Source organism: Phalacrocorax aristotelis, chromosome 1 (genome assembly GCF_949628215.1).
Source record: "Phalacrocorax aristotelis chromosome 1, bGulAri2.1, whole genome shotgun sequence".
NCBI classification, from domain to species: domain Eukaryota; kingdom Metazoa; phylum Chordata; class Aves; order Suliformes; family Phalacrocoracidae; genus Phalacrocorax; species Phalacrocorax aristotelis.
The window spans coordinates 101,717,590-101,734,042 of NC_134276.1; positions in this window are offsets into that span (position 1 = coordinate 101,717,590).

Here is a 16,453-nt window from a genome sequence, read left to right on the forward strand (position 1 = left end):
TAAAATGGCCATCTCAGCTCATCCAGGCTCTTCACTCGTTTGAAAGCTAATTGAATATTAGAGCAAAGGGAATGTTACAAAGAATTTCCTATGAGCACTAAAGTACTCTGGAATTAGACCTGGAAACATGGTGCCAACTGCCTGCAACCGCCTGCTTGGCAGGAGGATGCTGGCCAGTGACGAACAACCATCTGCAACTAGCCTGAGCCCAGATTTCTGGTTTGGCACACATGGTGAAGCAGGGATATTGGAGAGCCTTTCTGCCCCTGAGGTTGGGAAGTGCATTGCCCAGACGCGGGTTCCTTGGCTTGGAGGAGCTGAGGGGAAGTCAGGCAGTTGGGTTAGCTCCTCAGAGGCACCTGGATGCAGGACCTGCCTCAGCCCCACTGCAGGCAGGGTGGGATTGCTTGGGGGAAGCCTGCTTGTGGGGGCTGGCTGCCCCTTGTAGCTCTCCCAGGTGGGCACAAAGAGTGGGGTAGAATCCTGGGTCCTGAGTCCTGTACAACCTGCCTGGGAGATGCAGAGCTCTCCTACATAGCTTTGCATGGATATATTTTCAATAATGATAACAACGTTATGGTAGACCAATGCCCCATGATGCTAAGCATGTGCAGAAACAAAATATAAGGTACTTTGTTTCCCAAAAGATGAAGTCTGATAAACTGTTCCACTTAAGTGTCATTTTTCCTCGGTACTCCTTGACCTGTCAGGGGGAAGTGTCAGTTGCAAGCTGCTCACCAGAAGGCCTCTTATGGTTTCCTTTGTCAAAATCTGAGATTTAAAATGTAATAGAGGAAATATTTCCCCCTCCTGCCCTCTTTTACCTCATCTCCTCTAGTTGCAAAGCATTTGCCTATATATGATAACCAGACTCTGATTATTTGGGTATCAGTCAAGGAGAGAGTTTTTTGAAAGATGTGGATTTTGGAAGGAAATTTTCTATCCTCATGCAGTAATTTCAGAAATGGCCTCTAGAAATAAATCCCTTCAGTCATAGAAGACTAAGTTATCAGTGAAGAAAATGGTTTAATTATTCTGAACACTGTGTTTATTGGACTATCCAGCTGGATAAGGAAGGACAACCAGGGAAGTTAAGATGAATTACCTGCGTGGCTGAAGGCAGTATACGTTAAATCCCAAAGGGCATATTCTTACTAGGAGTGTAATGTAATTCAGTGAAAGTTTTCCTGCTTTATAGTCCAATCCAAGGAAGAGAAGATCTGAATGTATTTAAATTCGGTGAACACACTCTTGAAATAAAAAGGTTTCTGGAGTCTGACTCTGGCTGAAGCCCTTCATGTTGCATATGACCCTGGCAGCATTTAACAATGAACTCAAAACCAAACCTAAATTACAACAAAGAAGGAAGTTTGGTGCCTAATTATCTGAAAATTTTTACATTCAAAGCCATAGCTGATAATGATTTCCTCTAATTTAAAACTAGATTCTACCTTTTCTTCAAATGAGGCATTATTAGTACAAAAAAGACTTTATAAAGATATTTGAGGTGGATGTCATCTATGTCACTGAAATAACAATATTCTCCTTTCAAAACATAATTTTGTGTCAATCTACCTAAAAAAATTTCAAAAATGAGGAGGAACAGTTGTACTCCTATCACTTGCATATTATTAAAACACCTGCTTTTAAACTCTATGTGTATGTATATATTTGGCTTAGAGTAGATTGAACCTCTCAGAAGGTATAACTTGTCAAAGCTGGATCACACTGGAGCCCCTGAAAATGGACAATACTTGCAGATGCCAGGCCTCCTGGGTTCCATTGTCTTCTCCCAACAGTTGACGCTCTTTATTGCTCTCAACAGCTTCCTTTCCCCTCCATTTTCCCATGTGGGCCTATTAATTTATGAAGTGATGGTGAGTCACTTAATGATGCTGATGACGGGAAGAGTGCCATGGAAGTAGCCAAGCATGATTCCTCTGGGGAGGAGGTCAGAATGAGGCGCAGGGGATGTTTCTGCTGGTGGGCTGGGGGAACCTTGTCCCAGTGAGTGATCCTGGCAAGGTGGTGCTCAGGAAGAGCATCTTCTTAGAGCCCAGCAGGAAAAGTGATTCCTTAGGATTGTTAACTTGTCTCCTGACTGGTCCTCTCTGTCTCTGTGTTCATGCTGTGCATACCAGAGAGAGGAAAAAAATATTGATACTTACCCTTTATTGCATACCTGATAAAAATGAAAGCTGATTTTTTCCATTAAGCTACGCAATAGTCAGTTCCTTGAGTTTTCACAAGACATTAAAGGAATGAAGCATTATCAAAAAGACATTCTGTTACCAAAGAACACTAATCAATGCTGAGAACATTGGTTATAAATTATTCAGATTTCATTATAAACTACTCAGATCTTAAAAAGACCCAAACCCCAAGCCCTCGCAGTGTGCAGTACTGGCAGCTGGGTATGACAGCATGACTGCCTCACCTGGGAAGTTCCAGCATGATGCGCTGCATCTTGCTGCCTCCGAACAGATGCAGCACAGAAATGCTTGTTTCAGTGGATTATAAAGAATAAATCATTGAGAGGCCTTGCCCCCCATAGAACCTGATCTCTGTAACTTGTTGTGCATTCTTCCTTCACCACACATTAATTTTTAATGAAACCATTTCAAAATAAAGTCATAATGTGAGTCATAAATCACAAAACGGTGGTAATAAACCACTTTGGTTTATATTAGCTCTGTGCAGACAATACTTAAGCATTTCCACCATTAGCAGAGAATATGTGAACATTCTCCACACAACATTTCCTCTATTACTTCCATCTTCAATTGTGGAAATGTGGGAAGCAAAGCCAGTTCCAATCAACCTCTGGGTCACTATTTATTCTCTTAATTGAATGATCATGCACTAAGGGGTGAAGATTTTTAGCACTTTTCTGACAGCTGCAAACTATTTTTCTGTGACTTAGAGTTATAAAAACAATGCTGCCAGGTACAGCTGAGATGGAAAATGGAAAGATTAGGGCAGGTGGGAGTGGAGGGAAAGGCACAGTTAACTGGCATGAGGGCTAGGTGAGGGTGAATATTACTGCTTTATTATCATATAATGCACAGGCAGTTCAACTGACTCTAAAGGACCACCTTTTGTTAAAAGAAGGAGCCATCTTGTGGAGCTGTAATAAGAATATGAATTTTGTATTTTTTGATTGTTTTTTTGTATTCCTCTAATTACTTTTTGTAGGATATGCTGAGCTCTTCTTGCTGATCTCTTCCCTGTACTGTGGACCTTAACAGGACCTATAACAGACAGTAATCAGGAGTAATTTGGAAGAAGATCTAGACTCCACAAGCCAGCACCTCACACAGTACAAGTATTTGGGGTCTTAGATGTCTGGACACCTGCACAGAACAGCCTTTCATTACTGGACAGGCTTTCTGGACACAGATATGTCTGCAGGACATGTAATAGTCTGGACACATCCAGTGGTGTAAGGCTGTCCTGACCAGAGTAGGGAATTATAAAAGACTAATATAGGCTATTTCTGCTTACTGGAAACCTCCTTTCTCTTAAACTTCATAAGGTACCTAAGCTAAGAGAATATACCTTATGCTTTTGTCCAGTAGCAATGAAGCGTCAGCACTGGACAACGTGTAGCCATCACCTAGTACTTTATTAATTCTCAGATTTCAAGAATTTACATAATAATTCCCTTGGAAACTTTTAGAAGTGTTTTCTCCTCTACTTCCAAGCATGCAAGAATCCTGGGGCCCATAATCCATGATGATCTCTTAAGTGGGCGAAATGTAATTTCTAATGAGGCTTATCCTTGTGTGCTTCATGACCCTGAGTAATACAAAGTTTGTATTCACACCTGCATTCACAAGCTTCTGAGGGACTTTGGGAACACTGGAGTACAAATTAACATTAACAGTAAGCAAATATATAATTTCTGCTTTTGGAGAGGTAGTCATAGCATCAGTATCTAGAAGAAAGGACAAATAACGTAAGTTTGAATATAGTCTGAGGCACCATGACTGAAGATTTTCTGTAGAAGTTTTGGTTACGTGCATTAGTTCTGAAAATAGCTTTATCTTGATAAAACAAGGTTTTGATACCTTAAGAATGTGTCTAACATCAGTCAGATCTAGAAAACACCTTGTAAATTGAGTTCAATGCAGTAGCAGCTGAGGAGTCATAAGGGTTTAAGACATTTAAATAGCCTGTCTGCTCTAGTCCAGTGGAGAGTTCAGCCTGGAGCAGCTGGCTGTGCCAGCCTGCAGACTGCCCTTCTCCCTCCGCAGGGTCACCTTTTCTGCTGCCAGCTCTGGCCCCATCAGGTGCTGGCTCCACTGAGGCCACGTCCTCTCCAGGCAGGAACCGCAGCAAGTGAAAGTTCTAGGATGGCAGCCCCTCTCAGACGTACCTTTCCAGCCAGCTACAGGGTGTGGGCTCGTTAACTAATCACTTAGGCAAAAAAAATGAAATGGTTATAGTGATTTTATGACAAGCTCTAAATGCAAAGATTGAGAGAAAACAGGCCGCTCAGCGGAGGAGTTTGGCCATAAGGCCAAAACTTCCTTTTCATGAAATGAAGATGGGGGGACAGGAAGATGTGGTTGGAAGGGCCCTTGGGAAGCCACCTAACCCACCCTCAAGGCTGGAGGAGGAGCAACTGTGCCAAGGCCACTTCCTGAGGGACAGTCTCAATCTGACAAGATTTCCCAGCTTCTCCTGGCAGCCCGATCTCCTGCTTTTAATAGTGTCTAACAGGCATCTTTCCTTCTGTGCTTATTTTTCTGTGTGCTGAGACAAAAAGTGTAACAGAGTATTGGCTTTTTTGCAACAGCCTTGTAACGGACACAAAGGCAATTATTGTGTCTTCCAAAGGTTGCTTCCTCTAAGGTAAACAGTTCACTTTTTTATTTTTTCCCCATGAACTTGAGATGATAATTCTCAACGAAGATCTCTTCTCAGCCTTACCCTTCCCTGAACTCTGCTCCAGATATTTCTACGTGCTGTGCTCCAGACCGGCTCTTCCATTTCAGCTGAGACTGAGCAGAAAAACTACTTCCTTGTCTTGCAGACTCCACTGTATGTCCCAATACATGTTTACCATTTTTGCAGCAGAAGAATGCTAATGCAGAAAGTCTGCCACATGCTGTATTCTTTAATTCATATATGGACTGAATACACCATGCCTATCTGTGAGGACTAGACAACATAGGGTGCTTTCATGGTACCATCCTTGGGTGCTGAGTTTTTGTCACTCATAACTTAAAATGAAGAGTTAGTTTCAAGAGTCTCAGGTGCTTGATCTCAAATCACTTGCTGTGCAAGTCTTGGATCTTCAGCAGTACAAGTGCCATCTTAGCTTGTGCTAGGCTGGTGTCCTTACCCTTCCTTGTATAAAGGCTTCTTTAAGACTGCACAGATTGAAGGAGTGACTTTCCAAAGCACAGCAAGTAGGTGTGTTTGCAATTTTGAGAGCACCCCGTTGGCAGGTGCAGCTCCGAATAGCTCACTTCAGCCCAGCCAGGACTTTCCTTAACAGCACAGGACCAGGTTGCTCTGTGAACAGGCAGCTCCAGCTCCCAATGGAGCAGCTCTTCCTCACATGCATATTCCCAGCAACGTGAATTTTCTCTGCGCTGTGCAACAGGGGCAAATCTAGCTTACATGATTCCTGTAGTAATAAATAAGAATGAAACAGACTCAACAGTGAAAAGATGGATAGAGCAGGAGCTCAAAATTGATTATTTTTACCTTAGGACAGCAAAGTAGAAAGATGAGACTGTTGAAGTTCTTGATTAAAAATAGAGAACTTGGAGCTTCCTCCGAGTGTTTATCAGCACTGGCAATACTTGAATTTACTATTTTTCCTCATTCACCATCCTTGAGAAGAGGGGCCGATGACAAATCCTTATGAGGTACAGGCAGGAACCAAAAGTGGAATTCCTTTTTGCCCTCTTGACTTGGATTTCTTGTTGCACAGAAACCTAGTCCAAAGACCACTGTGAAGTGAACCTGTAAGCTCTGTTTGGCTTTGCATCAGGTATGCACAGTGATATTTTAAGGGTGTGTTATAAAGTTATCAAACAAATAAAAATCACTTACTTTTTAGGCAGTGGGCTGTAACCAATAACAAAGTTGTAATTTCCTTTGTTGTAAACATCGAATTACTAATTTAAATGCTAAAGTGTGCATAGTTATTTTGCAAAACTCCAAAACTTCTTATAAGCTAGATGAACACAGTCACATTTCTTTCAACGTGTTTTACCTGCCTCTTCTGTTAAAGCTGTTTACGCAATACCTATTATGTAGCAGAAAACAATTTCAGTCAATACATCCCAGCACTGCTACGATTTTGAAGGAGGTTCTTTCAAAATATATGTTTTCTCAAGATAACAATTTTGAAAATGATTGCAGGAAGGAAATATATTAGCAATTAAATTAGCGTGTTTTAGCACAACAAGCAATAAACTGCTTAACACTGAGCTCCTGTGAATTAAAAGCCGGAACAGCATTGGACAAAAGTCAAGGTTATGCTGACACATTTATTTCTCAGTAAATGAAGACTGTTTAGTTTTAATGCATTTGTGGTTAGCAATAGTTTCAAAAGATCAATGTAAATTCATTTTGAACTAGTAAATAATGTCTTAATGAGACTTCTGACAGCATGCTTTCACACCTTATGGTTCCTTACCTTTAAAAATGCCCAAAGGTGAACCTATTTTTCCTGGCATTTTACAATAAACAAATAACATCATGCAGTATTTTATGACTTCTGTCTGAAGTGTATTTGGGGGAACTGCAGTTTGGTTTTAACAACTACAGAACTGCGGTCGTTCAGCCCACAGTGTGTTACTGTTCTTCTCCTACAAGGGCTTAACCCTGAGTCAGGGTAAAAAAGAAGTAAAATGATCCCTTTTTTTTCTTGTGCCACATGAAGTAGCTTATATGAAATGAAGTGCAGATTTCACCATAAACCTCTGATGGTATCATGAGGTAAACCATCTGCCACGCAGAAACTTGATGGTGTTTATGAAAGCACTCCCTATTTTCTCAAAAGAAACCCAACTTGGTTGCCATGTAGGTCTGCCTGAGTCCTTCTACTGGTATTTAATAGGTGTTTGGCACACAGTGAATCCATCATGGTAGGCACAAGGATTTTATGACATGAATCTGAGATGGCATCATCGCTCACAGGGGTAAGGCCAAAAGGATGTGGTACAGGTTGTCCCAAAAGAGTCATCAGACTGGTCTTTCTAACACAGCATTGCTGGATATGCAGAATCTGAGTCTTGCAGGAGGGCACATGTTTTTCAAAAGTGTGGCTTCATGTCAATCTGTTTAAGTCAGATGATTTAGATTGTAACCCAACAACCCTCCCAGTGGTACCAGCGACTTCCGCAGGGCAGTCCACATGACTGACAGTATTCATCTGCTTTCTGGCTCTGGGCACTCATTTGAGCCAACACTATAGGTCTGAAGGAAAAACAGGAAGCATAAATCTTGCATAAATTTTAAGAAAGTTCTAAAAATAACTACTAAACTGGCATATAATAGATTTTCAAAGTGTTACACCTTGCAACTTGCCAGGTCTATAAGGGAGTACTCTGGCAGTCAGATATATTGAAATATTTCCCTTACTAATTATATACAGCTCCCTTATTTTAGCTCTAATAAAGTGGCAAGAATAATAAACTGGATCTTAAAACAGTCATGTCCTTGTGACTGCTATCCATCCCTGACCTTGAAGTAACATAATTCAGAGGAAGGGATTGCTAAATCTGGCAGGAAATAAGTATTTCTTTGGCTCTTGTCTTCTGGTGAAGCAAGCTGCTCTTTCATGAACTGTTCCTCAGGAAAAGCACACATGTCCTCAAACCTACTTCGCTGTTGGTTCCTCTGCTGGTTCCTCCTCCTTGGGAGGCAGGATGGTTGGGTGAAATTGAGTTCTTCCCAAAGCACCTGCCCCCACTGAGTTACAGATGTACTCTGAGAGCTTTATAAAATGTTTGTGCTTTCCTAAACGAGGATGTCAGGGTGTTATTACAGTTATTTTGATAAGATTCTTCATTGCCTTAACAGATTTTATATTGGACCCTCGTTTCTTCAGGTAATCCATCCCACTGAAGACAGATGCTTATTGGCAGAGTGACCCAGAGGTAAGGTAGTGAAGGATCCGAACTCTGCACATTAAACTGGGAATCTTCTGTGATTGCTCACATCTGATATTTTGCTTACTTTCTTGTTTTCTAAATGTAGTCATTCAAACCAGCTGTATTTTAAAGGACTTCTTGAACAACCTTGGTAAAGGCTGCAAAATTGTCTGAAGGTCTTCAACGTAAAATAGATGGGTCTCAGTGGATCTCCCCAGACTCTTCAGGTCTTCTAGCTGTGCTTGTTTTGGGACTACAGCTTGGGCATGAGCTACCCCTTGTAGAAAAGAATGAACTGGGAAGAAGTTAATAATGCATATGTAATTTCAGTTGAGTGGAAAAGCAAGTAGAAAGATTGTATAGGTGCACTGTGTGAAATACACAGTTTTGAGAATCAAAGCCCAAGACCAATACTCCAAGAACACCACCCCCCAAAAAGCTAAAAAAAAACAGGCAAAAGAGAAAAGGAACCTTCCAATACGGGAAAGAAGTTAATCAACCTAATCAACCTAACAGAGAGAATTAAAATAGAGGCCATAAAACTTTACAAAGAACTTCTCCAAAAGTGTAAAGAGCAAAAAAAGCCTTGAAAAGTGATCAAATATAACCTATGCCAGTAATTATACTTAAAGAAAAGAGTTATCCTGTCGAAGTGAAAAAGTCAAGCTACCACCAGGGTGTTACAATAATAATAATGCACAGCAATTCCAGCAGTCTTGTAGGAGATGAAAAATTAAACAGGAGGAGTGATGTGGAAATGCTGGGTTATTTACCTAGATTCATTGTGTTTGAGGGGTTTTCTCCATTTGACCCTTAGCCACCTTTGCATGAAGAGAAGAATTAAATTCCTTTTCACAAATCCTTTTTTCTTTCAGTGAAAAATTCACAACTCCTTCAGAAAACGGTTCTTGAGAAAGTATGCAAATATGCCTCTTGTGGTCTCTGCAATTTTTTTATTCATTAACCTCATTTTGCATCTTACATGATATTGTCCAAACATGTAACCAAAACTACAGTGACCTAAGTGGCATACCAACAGCATAAACACTAAAAGAGAGATCAAGCTATCAGGTGGTTTAAATAAGTACTTAAAGCAGTCCAAGAAATGGCTATGCAGTAATATGCCAAAAAGATCTGGCAGTATGCAATAGCAAGCTGTTTGGTTCAAAAGGAGGGTGAGCTGCTAAAAGGTCTAAACCAGCTTCATTATTTCCTTTCTGTTGTTTTTAGTGTGATTGACTGCATTCAGTTTGATGTCATGATGATGGGATCAGTCTCTTTCCCCAACCTGGCGTATCATTGAAGCCCTTGCATAGACTGTTTTCTATCGGCAGGGATGGAGGCAGGTGCTTGAATGCTCAGCTCAGCAGGCAGGGGTGCAGGCAGTCACTTTGAGAGGAACATGTTTGTGTGGCAGCAAAAGGTCAGCGGGTTTTTTGGGTGCTTTTTGGGGGTTCTGCTGTGTTGTCCACCTTGCCTGCATGCAGAACAATGCACCTGAATTAGACAGTGATCCAAAGGTTACTGAGACAAGTCATACTTTCTGTGGACTTTGGTAGGATTTGGATGAGGGTCTTTGTCCCCCTTAGTTTTCCAGACCAGCTTTTGGTTTTAGTTGGTTCAGTATGTTTTACCTGCATCTCTGGAGGTGTGCACTTGATCCAAGAGGTCATGTGTTTTTAACAGCTTTATGACACTCCACCTCTAACCTTGACTTGTAGGGGTATGGATTGTGAACCTGCCCCTGACTGTATAACTGGACTGTAGAGTTAACAAGACACCAGTGAATTTGCTAATGAACTTGCCCAGAAGGTACAGGAAAGGGTCAGTTCTGCACTTTCCCTGAGACAAATTGAACCATAAATTTTACAAGTTTTTGTTGACATTAATTGGGTTACACTTGTGTAAGAAATTCTTCTTTCTTGCTCATTTGTCTTGTGAGTTGTTTGAAGTGCCAGATATTTCTGCCATGCCGGTCACTCAGCCATGTGATTTCCAGGCTTAACAATTTCTCTGAGACACCACAGACTCAAACTTCACTGTAGTTTATTGCTCAATAAAAACCAAAAACTTCAGATATTACACCAAACTGCTGTTCTCTGAGGGTCAAAGCAAAACTCCCATTTAAAGAAAATTTTCTCCCAGCCTCCTCCTTTTTTATTAGTCCTTTATTCACATCTCAAAAACACTGAGCCTTGAACAAAAGGCTCTTTTCAGAACAGTCACTTCTGTTCAAGATTAAGTGAAGTGATTTATTACATTTATGTAGTGTTAGGCAGTGATCATTCAGATGTTAAATTAATAGACGTTTCCTCACCAGTTCCTTGCCAGTTCCTGTGGTACTGTTAATGTACCATTTGATCCAGAATACACGAAATAATCCCCTCGCTAGTTCTGGAGAAATAGTTGTTCTTTGTCACTATTATTAATCCCCGATAGGGTGAGTTGCCATGCTCAAACATAGAGAGACCTGAGGGAGTTTTACTTTCAAAGTCTGTCAAAGGCAGAGGTGCTTGTGCTGTGCTGTGCTGTGCTCTGGGGAAATTTTGACACTCTTAGGAGACTCTCTAGTGCAGAGGTACACAAATCAGTAAGAAACCCTAGGAAACTGGGGATAGAAAGGCTGAAGGTACAGGCTTTGGGTGTGACTACCCCACTGCTGCATATTGGCACATCACTGTTCCAGCTAATGCCCCTTGGGATCTGCAGACTTGTTCTTCAAGGCGTTGGAAAGATGCTTGCTGCAGAAAATGAGATGCTGGAGGAGAGGATGGCTACCTCACTCACTGGAGAGGTTGAGACATTTTCAGGAATGAATGTCTGCTGGGAAGAATACAGAAAGAACAGTAAATGTAGTTTTAGCTGCAGTTCTTGTGAGTGAGATCCAGCATTATGTAAAGCCACAAACTGGAGGTTTCCTCAGCTTGTGTAAGGACAGCACAGCGTGACTTCTCCAGTGTACCAAAAGCATGGGAACCTTGAAGGAGTGTACTGCAAGTAATTGAGCACTACCTATAGGAGAAAAGTAGCACACAGAGGGGTTAGTTTTTGTTTTGTTGTTTTACTTGTCTTGGTATAAGCTGCTTTGTTAAAGCCAAATTCTCCAGTCCAATGTGCCAGACTCGTAAATGTGTTTGCTCTTAAGTGGAAAAGCACTGATATTCTGCCATCCTTAAAAAATGTGGGTTTCCAAATCTCTGTGATCTCTGTGCTTGTCAGGGCAGAGAACCAAGCAGAATGGCTTGGTCTGAGAAAAGATGACTGAGTGGTTTACCATCATGTAGGATCCAGCTGTATAAGATTTCAGATCAAAAGGGTATGCTTAACAATAAGTTGCCATGTAACAACAACGTGCCTTGGAAAGATGTCCAGGGTAGTCCTAAACAAGCTGGCTGTGGTCCTGGAGGGTGTATATTTAGGCTGATGCAGGTTTCTGCCCGGGCTGATGTAGCCGTGGGGAGGCTCATGGTATACCAATGCTGGCAGAGTGCAGCACTAATGCAGTTTCTGCTACCTGAGCCAGCAGCTGTGGTACCTCTGCGTGGCACCAGGCTGTGTGATCAGGGCTCTGATCCTACTGACCGGCTCACAGCCTTGCAGGTTTTTTGATCCCTTCATTCATCAAAACCGTTAAATAGAAATTGACTTTTAGGCATTAATTCAGTCTTTTCTTACTGAGCAAATTCACTTTTGTTGCATGGACCATGTGAGTTTGTGAGGCAGCTGACTCACGGGAGCTGTTTTCCAGCAATAAGTCATGTGTACAGAAATACATGCTTAAATACTCTGAATTAGGTTGGTTTCCTGACTAACGAAGCAATTCAGCTGGGTGTGTGCTCAGATTTAAATACGTGGTTAAGTCCTATTCATGCCAATGAAATCTAAGCATGTGCTTAAGGTTGAGCAGTTTATTGAATTGTGGCAAAACTGAGTGGCCTTTGTAGAATTAATTAATCTATCTGAGCTACTTTTTATGTATGTGACCCAAAGAGAACTGTTTGGCTTCTGTGTGATTTTTAAACATATCTTGCAGTTAAATCAAGGATCCAGACACAAATGGTAGTACACATTATATGGATTTATGACATTCCCTGGAGGATTCTGGGTCAATAAATCAGTGAATGGATTACAAAGAGGCCTCTAAAGTGTTTGCTGGAATTTGCAAGGAATGAATGAATTACTGTTTGTTTTGTGACTGGAAAACATCTTTCTATGGATGCTTCAGATCAGGCTGACTGACAGACATAATGTGCTTTTGCTGTGTTTTGCAGTAACTCACAGGCTTCCACCAGGGCCAGTGCTCCATTGTTACTCAGACAAGTTGTACATGATACAAGAAGCTTGTACCACATGTAAACCTTGTCTAAATGCCTGGTTTACATAGATCTAATGCAAAAGTAAGCTTGAGTTTCTAAACAACGAGCCCTATGCAAAGCAGGATGTTTCACCTCCAGCTGGCATAGAAATGTTGTATTTAGATAAAACCAAAGGCAAGACATAACAAGCAAAAGTTAAAAATGTGAAAGGCAAAGTTGATGTGAAGGATGAGAGGCCAAAGGAAGAAACCTCAGGTCTGCCTGACACTTTCAACAATGGTGAAGGCCAGCTCCCTTGGCTGCACACATGGGCTCGGAGCACCTGATGGTCAGCTTCCCTCTCTGCCCTTGCCATGCCAGTCAGGTGGGCAGAAGGGATCTGGCATTGCTTGCCTAAAAAGGCCAATAAGTTATTTGGGCTACTTTGATTTCAGGATGGGGGAGCTCAAGTAGCAGGAGGGCCAAGCTGTCCACTTGCTCCTTGCCAGGCCAGTGGTGAGGAGGTGGCTGTCGCCCCCCTGTCCCCTTGTCCCCTCTCTTGCCAGAGGCAATGGGATGTTTTTTGCTGCTGCCTCACTTGGCCATCTGTGGCCATCCAAGGCTGAAGGGTGGTCAATGAGGGAGATCTTAGTCCTCTGGGGAGATTTTTGCTTTTCTAAGGTATGGCTAATGCCACCAACAAAGAAAGAGCATCTAGACTTTGATTCCTGCCTTGTATTCAGTTCCTAGTCGTGGCAGCAAACAGAAGCTTCTTGCTGTGATTTGACTGCTTTGGCTTTTGCTTCACTTTAAATTCTAAATGCCATACCAGATTTATGCAGGAAAGATTTCATGGTATATGGTGCTTGCTAAACACAGACAGAAGTGTTAGTTACCTTGCAGCTGTCAAAAAGCAGCCGTCTGTTGAGCAGCAATCGCATTCAGCAACCACAAGATGCATTCAGGGAATTGGTACTGTCAGTGTTTGATATTAGCACTCAATGGCATAACTATAATAATTAATACGTAATGATAATGCAAGGGCTAATGAAATTAGTAATGCAATTACTATTAATACTTTGCAAACCTACCTAATCACTTGCACAGCACCCACTGTGTTGTGTTGGGAGTTTTAAAAGTATGTGTTTCCCCATTCTACAGGCAGACAAAACTTTTGTTGACTTTGAAGAATTAAGGATAAGATTGTCAGAGGAGGGGAAAAGGTAGCTGAGAATAACAACAGCAAATATAAGCAAAGAATTGGAAGATCTGTGTTTCTGATTTTATCGACTTGTTATTATCAGCAATGCCAGCAAATACATGTTCTAGGTCACTTAACTGAATGGAAAACATCCAACAAGACAGCCAAATTAAATGAAAATAGAGGCTCTCTACCTTGAATTCAAATAAAGCACAGACAGTAGGCGGCAATGGAAAGTCCATTAAATTTTAATTTGCTAGTCATTAAAGTATGCCATTCATTTGTAATATTACACGGCAAGGAAGCCCAAGTAGAGAAGTGTGTGGCTTACTGTTCTTAATGGTCTTCTTATAAATTTCTCTCTGTGATTATGATCAGTTCTTTCTTATCATCCATGAAATTTATGAACCAATTTATTACATCAGCTGAGTGGAAACATCAGATAATGCAATGCAATAAAAAGTAGATACTGATTTTAAGAAATCAGTGTGTCCTCCATGGTCTCCTGTAAGAAGAGCTAGAAGAGAGCACCTAATTACTTCAGCAACATTAAAAACAACTGCAACATAATGGCATATGGAACCATTTAATCAAAATGGACACACAACACTTGTAATTATATGAAAAGGTCATGGAAATCATCAATTTAGACGAACATGATGTGAAGAATATGACTTAAAACTTCCAGTAAAGCTATCTCCTGGAGATTATTTGAACCACAAAAAAGTGGTTTGTATTTCCAGTTTAATAGCTGAGGGCACAATGCCATACTGTGTGTTTTGGCTTGCGAGATCTCAAAGCAGAACTTTCTTAATTGGAACTGCTCAGATACACAGCATGGAGGTTCATTTCAAGTAACATACCTGCTGCTGGAAAATATAACTGCCTACAATTTAATTATATAGAAGCTATACTCTGGCTTTTTGATTGGTCCTGTGAATTTCTCCACAGAGCTGAAACACCAATTCATATGTTTTAGCAGAAGCAAAGGAAAAGTGAACTGCTTTCAATTTCCTTTTTAGTACGCAGTAATGGATAATTTCCAGCTCTGGAGAAAAAAATATGTCCCAGCCTATACCTGGGGGTAACCTAGTTCTACCAGGTAATGTAATCTGTTTTGCTTGCTGCAGCTGAACAATGATTGATGTCGACATCTTGATTTTAGGCAAGACAATGGAGCAGGAAGAAAATCTGCTCCTGGAAAGTGGTAGATGCTTTGAAGTGAAAGTGAAATACACATTTATGTGACTATCAGGGTAGGGCCAATTAAAGCATAGACACAGGGGATACTTTTACATGGCACAAAAAGTACCGTGCTCGTACCAAAGCCTGACATTGTCTGGGCACTGGAGAAAGAAAATAACAGTATTATAATTTGCCCATGCTATTACTGCATTTCTCTGTTGAGCTGAGGATCCCATGAGGACGGCCTCATTAATGCAGCTGTTTTGCTTCTGGTAGATGTTTGGAACTAGTGCTGGTATCTTTCCACAGGCTTTTCTTGTGCTCTGCTTGGGCATGTGTGCACTTATTGACATGTCCCTAAGAGCTGAGAAAGATATGGTTACTTTAGAACCCGATCTTTTTAAGCAGAGTCTCCAGCCCACCAGGACTTCCAAGGAGCACTTACAAACATGGTGGAGAACCACCAGCCCCTGCTCTGCTTCTCACATGTGCACATCAGTCCATCAGCTTCTGTCCATGTCATAGGAGTTGCTGAGCAGGTACCAAGGGATGTCCCTGCTTCTAACCATACACTTAGTGTGGTGCCACTTCTGCAGATCTGTGGCATTGCCCCTCAGTACATGGGTGGATAAAGAAACCCCATGGCTGCTCTGTGCTTAGCCTGGATGCAGGTCCCTAAGCTCAGGCTTGGTGCCTTGCTGCGCTGTGTCAGGGAGCGTGGCTCGTGGTGTGCAGTCCCTGCAGCTGGGAATCTGGGGTTACTTCACAACCAAAATGAGGTGAAATGGCACAAGTGTGAGAAAGCAGCTCTTTTCATATACCTGTTCAGAGAGGACACTTTATCTGTGTCTATCTATGAAAGAGTTGCTTTAAAGCCTGGTTATTGCTGTGAATCATATCACTGAATCCAAAACAGCTGAAGGAGTTTGGTGCACCTCTGGCTTCAGAAGGGGAGAACGTGGTACACAGATCAGGTCTTCTTTAGGGAGAGAGAGACAGGGTTTGAAACATATACTGAGCAGGCCAGTTTTGCTGGAAGAAATCACTTTGATTGATAGTCTATAATTTTAATTAAAAAGTGAAAGTGGGGAAGGTAAATTCAAATATGAAAATGAGCTGAAAAATCCTACAGATACAGTTTTAATTTATGGATTAATAACAAAAACTTTTTTTGCCCTTTATTGTACTGACTTGAATTGGTTTATGGTGTTATTTGTCTCTGTGTCTGCTAAGAGCTTTGATAAGTGTGAGAACTCTGAGCCAGTTATACCTTTTGAAAGAACAAATTTTTAAAATATGAAATAAATAAGAAGAGAAGATATTTGCCAGTATATCGAATTTCAGTTATTTTTTATTATTAGGCATTTCTTTTTTCAAAACACGTGGTGTAAGCAAGTGACCCTATTTGGCCAGACATATGAGACAGAAGAGAATCAAGCTTATGTTTCTCATTTTAAGAGGCAATTGTCAGTGGATTTATGAAAACTCTGAATTAGATAAAACAAATTCATGGTAGTACAAAGAAAACTTGACCGGGTCATGTAAAACAACAGTCTAAGGTGACAATTTGTTAGAGCAGGTGATTAGGTCATTTCAGAAAATGAGAAAATATAATAACTGTCAGCCATCTAATGGCTAAACCTAACATGAAATAA